The sequence below is a fragment of the Vigna unguiculata genome, chromosome 4 (assembly GCF_037176805.1).
Source record: "Vigna unguiculata cultivar grain cowpea cultivar isolate G323 ecotype 2 chromosome 4, ASM3717680v1, whole genome shotgun sequence".
Lineage (NCBI taxonomy): Eukaryota > Viridiplantae > Streptophyta > Magnoliopsida > Fabales > Fabaceae > Vigna > Vigna unguiculata.
Genome location: NC_140795.1, coordinates 14,751,183 through 14,758,731, shown reverse-complemented (window position 1 = coordinate 14,758,731; position 7,549 = coordinate 14,751,183). Strand labels below are relative to the sequence as shown.

General features: G+C 33.7%; 1 pseudogene; it reads left to right on the top strand.

Moving 5' to 3' along the window:
- Window positions 1-1,152: 1,152 nt before the first annotated feature.
- On the top strand, window positions 1,153-6,818 carry LOC146886835 (uncharacterized; annotated as a pseudogene).
- Window positions 6,819-7,549: the final 731 nt, after the last annotated feature.

The window sequence follows — 7,549 nt, the reverse complement described above, 5'->3', positions numbered from 1 at the left end:
AACTGAATAAATTGATTCCTCACTAATACTTATTAACATCTTGATTTTGGATGTTTAACAAAGGAATGATTTGATTGGATCTACAAAGCTTTTCGTTTTCGTTTCTCCTTTTCTATATCTTCTCTTTATTGGCTTTTCTTTATACTTTCTGTATTTGCATTTCTCCATTGATTTCATCTCAACATCTTCGTACTACTAAGAAAAATATTCTAATTCATTCTTCAAGGCAATCTTTAGATTATTCTTTCCTGAAACTCTTTGATATGAAAAGAAAATATTTCTATATTCAAATTAGTCTCATAGTGCAAACAAAATATATCTATGTAAAGAGATAAAAATGACCGTTGACAATTCCAAAAAATTTTGATTTCAAGACATAATTTACTTATTAGATATTTTGATTTTGAGTTGATTATTTAGCATCACTTTTAACATTGTTGCTTGATCGTTTCTTTTAATACATAAAATAAACAATTTAAGTTATAAATATTTGGAGCATTAAATATCATTAAAATGCTAACATAAAAAATGCACCAGGCAATGTCTCAGACGTCTCATCAATTGGAATCATCAAATCAGTTCAATCTTGAATTGTCTCATCATGTTGAATCATCTCATTAGTATTAATGCAAACTTGATACAAACTTGATAGGGATAAAATAACAAAAAAAGTAAATACTAAATACGAATAATTAATTTTATTAATTATTTTAAGTTTAATTGCATATATTTTTATTACATTAATTACATTTATCATTCCATAATTAAATGCATTTATATTAATTTTTTAATTGATATTTTATATTTCTGGACAATTAATATTTACATTATATTAACTATATCTTATCATACCGTGGAGGTTCACAGTAACAACAAAAGTAATAAATACATATAATTAATATTATTTATTAATTTAATTTTAATTTTAATTTAAATATTTTTATTATATTAATTGTATTTATAAGTTTTTAGATGAGTTGATTTATATTAATTTTCCAATTAATATTCATAATTATGGAAAATTAGTATTTATATTTTCCTGTCAATCAAAACTTCTTTAAATATGATCCACATAAAACATATGAAACTATCTTATTTTAAGGATTTGTTTTTGTTTCATTAGAGAAAAGTCCTACCGGTCACTCACCAAGAATGATGACAACCTTGAAGTACCTCATTTGCATTATCTTTCTTAGTCTTGTTACTAGAGGTATATTTTATTTCATTTAACATATTTCATTTAACATTTTATTTCTTTGAAATTTATACAAAATGACACTTTAAAATAAAGAAAAAAAATCAGGAAAGATAGTTTTAACTATCATTAACTTTTATGTTTTTATATCACCATTATTCTCTCTTTATGCATGTGCTTGCTGCATTAAATTTGCAGGGTCTAGTTATTGTAACTTGAACAACATCAACATTGCGACAACAAAAAGTGGGAGAACAATACTTGGAAAGCCTGAGTGGAATGTAGTTGTGACAAACAATTGTAATTGCGCACAAAGTCAAATAAAATTGTTATGCCAAGGGTGATGTGACCCCAACAAGCCCAAGCTCAAGTGCATCAACAAGCCCAAGCCCACATCAAGGCCCAATCACTAGAAGCATGATGAGAAAGATTCACATGGGCCTCTCACAAGATGATCAAGTCAATCATGGGCTTTTTACATTATTTACATGGGCTAAAGAAATCTCTAAAATATGAGATGATGCATGAAGGAAGTAGTCTAGATTTAAATTGGGCCATTGTTTAGGCTTTGCTTTTAATAAAAGCTAGAACACTTGTTGGGATCATTTGGGCCGAGCCCAATGTGCCACCTTTGGCCAAGAGTTACTAGAGTGGCTCTCCTTTTGGATGCAAGCAAAGCATGAACTAAGCAAGGAGCATGTGATGGAAGCATGGTGTGTGTGACTTGGGCAAGGAGAGTGTGATACGCCACTTGGCACCATCTAGACTCATCTACTACATCACATGGTCTACAATCAAGCTTCTTCTCCAAGCTACATTTGCATTTCATCTTTGTTGCATTTTCTCTTTATTTGGCCAGCCATGTGCCTATAAATAGAGCCACTCAAATATTGTAATGGTAACTATTGAATTGCTAATAGATGCTAGTGTTTGAGATCACTCCACACTTCTATTAATTTGAGAGCACACATGGCTAACCTTCTCCTTCATCTCCTCTAGCCACCTTCCATACCATAGCTCCACTTCTACTCTTCATCTTCACCAAATTCTCCATTTCCGAGAGCAACCTTTCTCTAATTCTCCAAATTCCGCTGCACTTCATCTTCTCCTCAACATTCTCCATGGATTTCCTCCCTCTCTTACTCCAAGGACGACCATCAATTGGTATCTAGAGCCATCCAAGCCTTTGGTGCATCCATCCTCTTGGTTTGGGTAAGGTTTTTGGTCCATACTTGTCTCCTCTTTCATTTTCCGTTTTGTCTCTCTTCTCCACTGTTTTCTTCACTTTCGCTGCTGTTTTTGTCATGTTTTTAATGTTCTCCACTGTTTGACATTGAGGATACATGAATCTCCATTGATTCACCTTGTAGTACTCCTTGCTTCATTGGTGCAAATTTGTTTTTAGGTTCCATTTTCGTTTTTCCAGCACTTGTTCTTTGGTTCTTGAGTTTTCTGCATTTTTATTCGGTGAATTCAGTTCTTCTTTGCATTTTATCATTCCAGTTATGTTTATGTCATGTTCTATGCTTTGTTTGTGCTTTAATTCATCTTTTCCACCGTTTAATTGCATTACTTACTGAATTGATTGAGTTTCCGCGCCACATCTCACAGCCAAAACACTATGATCCTTCAAGGAAGTGTGTGGATGTTTAAGGCCTGAATCCTCACTGTTTTTCATCCATTTCACCGATTGGATTGTGCTTTTGTGTGTCTAAGATGTTCTTCTATGATTCATGCTTGATTTCAGTTCATAATCAAGTTCTTTAGCTATGCTTTCCATAGAACATCTCATACAATTTCAGAGAGCAAATCTGCTCCAGTTTTCTTCTGTTTTCTACCAAATCACTGCACGCACAGTCTCTGTTTTTGATTTTTTGTGAGTAACTCAGTGCACCAAAATTCAATCTGATTTTTGCCTCATTTAGTTAACATCCAGACGAAACATACAAAAAAAGAATCATTCAAAAATGTTGAGTACAAAAAAAAAATGAAAAATCGACGAAGTTGAGGAAAATTTTCACGTTTTCTGGCGCAGTGGTCTCGGGAATTTTATCTTTTACTGCTGTTTTGTGCGATTTGTGGTGCTTTTAAGTGCTCTTTGTTATTCTAATTGATTCCTTGATTGTGTACTCTATATTCGCTTGAGTTTGCCTTCAATAGAAGTTAAATTTATTCCCTCAATTTGGCACAAAATTGCAATGAGTACAATGGCTGTTTTTTAGCACTTTTTCTTCACTATTTTCAGTTTTTTTTTCATCTATTCTAGTGCATTTCTAGGTTCCTTTTTGTAGTGCTTGCCTTTCTTTGCAGCCTTTAATTTCTTGCTTGTCACTTCTTGAATCTCCTTCTAATCATGTTTCATTTCAATTCTCTTTTGGTTTAACATTTCTAATTAGCTTTTCTTGCTTTCTCCTTTGTTTGGGTTCATATACTTGACTCTTGGTTATTGGTTGTGATTGATGATGCTATGAAGTTTAGAATGGTTTCTATGATTTGGTAGCATCTTAGGTGGTGGATATTGAAGTAGAATTTTAGCTTGTGTGCCTATCCTTTTTCTCACCTATTGAGAGTTTTGGATCTATTCATTTGAGAGAGTGTGTGCTAACTCCATTGCTTGGTATAGTTTTCTTGCTGTTTTGTTTTTTGGTGCAGGTTTGGTGGCTGTTTTGGCCTTAAAACCAAGGCTATAGTTGTTGTTTTGCACTTCATTTTGGTGGCTTAAGGTGCTTACAAGTGCCTTACTTGGTGGTGGTCTTTGTTCAAATCAAAAGGAGGCTACAAGCCAAGCTCTTGGCTCTTGATTTTGTGCAAATTGGCAGCACTTTGGCAGCACATTTGGAGTTGCATTGTTTCTTATTTTTGGCTTTATTTCTTTGTACTTTATACTTCTTTTTGGCACATATATTTGGTACCATTTTGAAGCCTCCTTGATTGTGAAATTGCATCTTTTGAGCATCAAAATTTGAGATATTAAGTGGCTTGAGGTTGCTTCATTTTGAGTACCAAATTAGTGAACCAAATTTGCTTTCAAGTTCTTAATTGTATCCATGGCCTACTTAGGTGTCTTGGGGAACCAAAGGTGTTCAATCCCATCTCCTAAGTAGAACCTTTTTTTTTTCATATTATAGTGCAACGTTTTAGTAAGTGAGTGTGTTGAAAGTTCTAAGTGCTTTCTCACCTTACTTTTAGGCTGCATAGTTAGACGCTTAGTGGTTTAAATTTGTGAGACCAAAGTTTCTAAAATTTTTGCCATTTAGGGGTCCGTTTTTAGTGTTAATCTTTTCTTTTCTTTGAGTCTTGTTTGTGCTTGTTGTGTGTTTTGCCTCATGTGATTCTATCTACTTATTACTTGAACATTTGTGTGAACTTTGAGTACTTTTGCAAGTGTAACCTTGGCAAGGATTAGCCTTAGTACTTAAGCTGTCTGTGAGACTCACCTCGCTTACCTGGAGGTACACTTGTGCTAGTCCTCTTCTTTCACCCATTTATCCAAGTGCATAAGTTCATTCAATCATCATGAGTACATATTCTACATATAGTCCTAGGTTGCATAAGCATGATAGTCATGAGTTGCATCATACATTTCATAGTGACATTCCATTCTTTGGGGAGGATATAGGTCCACTATCATTCATAGATTGGATGTGGGATATAGAGAAGTTGGTGCAACCATTCTTTAATAGATATAGTCAGTATGATATTGTTAGGCATGCTATTTCTAGATTTGTAGGACGTGCATGTGAGTGGTGGCATCAAAGGCAATTTCAAGTGGAAAAGGGAAGAGCATCATGCATTAATACCTTTTATGAATTGAAAGCATGCATGTGGAAACATTTTGTTCCCTCTTCATATAGGATCACTCGAGAGCAGCAATCTCGACTAGAAAACTTCGTTGATATAGGAGATGCATTCATTCAGAATCTAAAGAAGTTTTCTCGTCAAGAAAGAGATTTTAAAGATAAACTTGACTTGCTCTTGAGTAAGAAAAGAGAGATTGAAAAGCAAAGAGAAATTAAAAAGCAAAGAGACCATGTGCAAAAAAAGAAAGATGAGAAGGAAAGAAGAGATAGAGAGGAAGAGGAAAGGAAAGAATCTGACAGGGCATTGAGAGAAAAGAGAGCAAAAATAGAGCTTGAAAAGAAAGACAAAGAGGAAGAAGAAATCCTACTCAATAAAGGAGTGCTACTAAAGCCACTTCCGACCCCCACAATTCTCATTGAATCAGGAATTTTAAAGGGAGTGCTCAAATCTTTTAACTCTTCTCATTACATCAATCATTCTCATTTCTTCAAACCAATCTTTACTTTTGCTGAGTTTTTCAAGCCAATTTCCCTTCCCATTTTTTTAAACTCCTCAAAAGATTTTACAAAATCAGACTTTGAGTTAATGTTGCCTACTAGGTTTGAGACAACTCGAAGTACACAAAATTATTTTTGTGAAGTAGGTCTTGTTCATCTTCAAGTAACTTTCAACAATACAACAAGACCTTCTTTTGTCCTCTACTTTAGATATACCCCTGCTTATCAGTATGGTGTTCATTCCACTTTCAATATATGTCATTTAATTTCTTTTGTAGGATCCATGGATGATGAACACCAAGATTTGAGGGCAAATCATCTTCAAGGGGGGGGGGATGATGTGACCCCAACAAGCCCAAGCTCAAGTGCATCAACAAGCCCAAGCCCACATCAAGGCCCAATCACTAGAAGCATGATGAGAAAGATTCACATGGGCCTCTCACAAGATGATCAAGTCAATCATGGGCTTTTTACATTATTTACATGGGCTAAAGAAATCTCTAAAATATGAGATGATGCATGAAGGAAGTAGTCTAGATTTAAATTGGGCCATTGTTTAGGCTTTGCTTTCAATAAAAGCTAGAACACTTGTTGGGATCATTTGGGCCGAGCCCAATGTGCCACCTTTGGCCAAGAGTTACTAGAGTGGCTCTCCTTTTGGATGCAAGCAAAGCATGAACTAAGCAAGGAGCATGTGATGGAAGCATGGTGTGTGTGACTTGGGCAAGGAGAGTGTGATACACCACTTGGCACCATCTAGACTCATCTACTACATCACATGGTCTACAATCAAACTTCTTCTCCAAGCTACATTTGCATTTCATCTTTGTTGCATTTTCTCTTTATTTGGCCGGCCATGTGCCTATAAATAGAGCCACTCAAATATTGTAATGGTAACTCTTGAATTGCTAATAGATGCTAGTGTTTGAGATCACTCCACACTTCTATTAATTTGAGAGCACACATGGCTAACCTTCTCCTTCATCTCCTCTAGCCACCTTCCATACCATAGCTCCACTTCTACTCTTCATCTTCACCAAATTCTCCATTTCCGAGAGCAACCTTTCTCTAATTCTCCAAATTCCGCTGCACTTCATCTTCTCCTCAACATTCTCCATGGATTTCCTCCCGCTCCTACTCCAAGGACGACCATCAAAGGGTTTTAGACTACAGAAATTGTTAGTCCATCAATTCTTGCCCTTCAAGGGGACTCTTGCCTTCTTATCAATGGCAATCCTTTGAAGGGTTTTGCTAGTGTCAGCTTCTCCTATGCTTGGGATGTTCCTTATTCTCTCAGGCCGTTGACCTCTCATACTACATGCTGATAAGGGTTTCTCATGAGTATCAAAGGATTACAAATAATAATAGTAGTAATAGGTAATAGTTGTAGGGTATTTTGCTTTTCATCCCTTCAACTAGTGCTTCTGGAAATGATGCTTGTATTTTTTTTTCTTTTAAAATTCAAGTCTACATAATTTTAAAATGATTCTTCACTCCTTTATATTATGAACAATGTTGATAATTTTATAAATTCATAAAATTATTTATATTGTTAATAAAATATTTTTAAAATTAAATAATAATTATTTTTATTGTGAATTTTTTAAGGAGTTAATTATATGACAAAAAAACAAAATACACCGATAGAGGGTAAAATATAGCCATTGTATGTTAAATTCATAAAATGTATATAAAATTGATCTAAATAGTTTTTTTAATACTTTTAATGACATATGATTAAGTTGGATAGTTTTAACTTATTTTTTACCAAACTTTCACGATTGATTCCATTTTCTTTATGATTATAGTTTTTTAAAAGAATGAAATACTAAATAAAAATAATTATATATATATATATATAATATCTGTAAAAAATAAAGAAGACTAAGTTTTAAGTATAAATAAGGAACATGTTTGACGATTTTCTTCATTAATATTTTTATATTAAATAAAAATAAAAATGTTTTTTATAATATTTCTTCATTAACTATACACAGTACTCTGGTATAAAATTTTTATGCTTTTATTTTTAATTTATACATACTTTATTTTTACC